The sequence below is a fragment of the Crocodylus porosus genome, unplaced genomic scaffold (genome assembly GCF_001723895.1).
Source record: "Crocodylus porosus isolate Cpor-Errol unplaced genomic scaffold, CroPor_comp1, whole genome shotgun sequence".
Taxonomy (NCBI): Eukaryota; Metazoa; Chordata; order Crocodylia; family Crocodylidae; genus Crocodylus; species Crocodylus porosus.
This window is the reverse complement of record NW_017728928.1, coordinates 10,414,484-10,416,755: the sequence shown is the minus strand read 5'-3', so window position 1 is coordinate 10,416,755 and position 2,272 is coordinate 10,414,484.

Genomic DNA, 2,272 nt, shown 5'->3' with positions numbered 1-2,272 from the left:
CCATAGGTCTGGACTGGATCCGCTTTCACAGCTGGCAGGAGGGGAAGTGGGGAGTCGGATCCTCCTCTTCGTGACTCCGCTGACAATGGATCTATGCTGACTTACCCCTGCCAAGGCTCTCGGTAAAGTCTGTATTGTCTCTGTGCATTCCCCAGCATCTCTATTGCAACTTCCTACAAGGACAACGGTGGACAAACAAAAGGAGGCTGCACTCGGAAGATGCCTTGCGCTCTGCTGCTTGTAATTGTTCTGTCACTGAAGAATGAAGGCAGCTCAGACAATGTTATCTGACAGGCGCCGCTTCATTGTTCCCCTGAAGTTTATTATTTTTTTCCCAGGGTTGTGCATTGTGAAGTTCAGACTGCTCCCCTTCATTTGCTGCCATTTATCTATAATTTAGTATGGGTTTTAGTTATATGATAATTGAGTTTCATGTGTCACAGTGTGTCTCAAACAGAAAATATAAATATTTAACAGCCTCCACTGGTAATAAAGATTCGCATTTGCCTCATTTTGGTTCCCACTGCATGAATATTCTGCACCACGCGCTGTGGGTATTAACTTCATTCAGATTTATCCTCTGTTATGCAATATCATGTTAATGACAGATAGAAAGCCAGACCTTTAAAAAAAAAAACCCCAACAAAACAGTTAGCGCCATTAACTCTTCTTAGCTGGTTAGCGGAGCGGTAACATGTTCTTAGTCATCCGAGCATCCTGCACAGAAAAACGCAGTGACCCTGTCTTGAATGAAAGTCTGGGTCAGCTCTGTCGTCTCCCAGGGAGCTGCTTCAGAGTCGCACCGGTGAGAGAGCAGGATTTACCCTGTGTTTGACAAGGCTGTGTAGGGTTTTGCTGTTCAGGAACCTCAGTCTGCAAGTTGTGCTGTTTAGGCACCACTGGCGTTCAGTGACTGGTATGGCATGGGGCACGGGGCTGCAGTTTGGGCTTTTGGGTGGGTTTGGAGCAAGAGGGAGCTGTGGGTGGGTCACATAAAGGGTGCTGGGTGAGGGCCAATGGCAGAAAGTGGGAGGAGAGGGGAAGAGAGGGTTCTTTGGAGGTGTGGGATGAAATGTCTCTCTGGCTCGGGTATGGGTTTTCTCTGGCAGGGAGATAATAAATAACGCAAAACTGATGCATTTTCTGGCAGCTGCATCCCGCCCCGCCATCCAACCTGAGAGCCAGAAAACTCCTATATCTACCAGCCCCAAGCAGGGTGACTCCTGCATTGTCCCCAAGCTCCCTATTCTGTCCAGTGCTGTGGACATGAGTGATGCAGGACGCCGTGGCGGGCTCAGTGCAAGACTTTTACCTCCTTCCTACCTAGTCCCTAGTGGGCAGCCACGCTGCACGGTGGCTTTAAACGTACCTAACTTCACACCCATGTTTCTTAGAAGGAAGATGGTTGGAGCTCTCCAAGCTTGTCATTGGAGAACAACGTCTAACAGGAATGAAATATCAACACCACAGAAGAATAAGAGTCTTGCGAAGGGATCCATTGGTGTCTGCAAACTCCTTCAAGGTCTCGATTGCCTTACTCTGTACTCCCCCCATGGGAAAGCCAGGCTTGATTCCCTCCACGCTGCCCTTGATGTGATGGCAGGCAACCTCGCAGCCTCAACATACCTTGAGGAAATCATGTCATCTCAAGTTATCCAGATAGAAAAGATCAGTCGTGACTTTCTGCCGGGGCCTGCCTGGCAGAGCAGATGGTAATAATGGTTCCAGGGAGGTTGTTCTCATGAAAACACAATATCACATTTCTTAACTCTGTGCTGTAGTTGTTTGCTCTCCCCAAGCCACCAAACAGCTTGTTCTTTCCTAGCATTTTGTTCTGCCTCATGCAGTCTGTCAAGTATTTCCAGTTGCGCTGATGTAGGGCTAACCAATCTGGACCCCTTCAACTACAGGGCTCAGTTTATGCTAAGAGCCCCAGCAACAGCCCTGTCTGGTTTTCGTGGAGGTTTCTGTCTCTTTTTGTCCAGTCCTCTTTCCCTTGAGTCATGACTTGGCTCGGTTTTGTAGCTGCTCCTTGCCGTATGTTCCTGCAGGCATCTTTCTGTGACTAGTAAAATAGTAAATATTGCAACTACAAAACCTTTTATTAGCAACTCCTTCCATTTGCTCTCAAGCTGTGGTGACTGGCGCCCTGGAGAATGAACCAGATGTGATGAGCTTCCTCCCAGGTACATGGACAACTGAGAGCTGCAACCTCTGGAGTCTGACTCAGAAATAGTTTCATAGTTTCTAGGGTCGGCAGGGACCTGAGCAG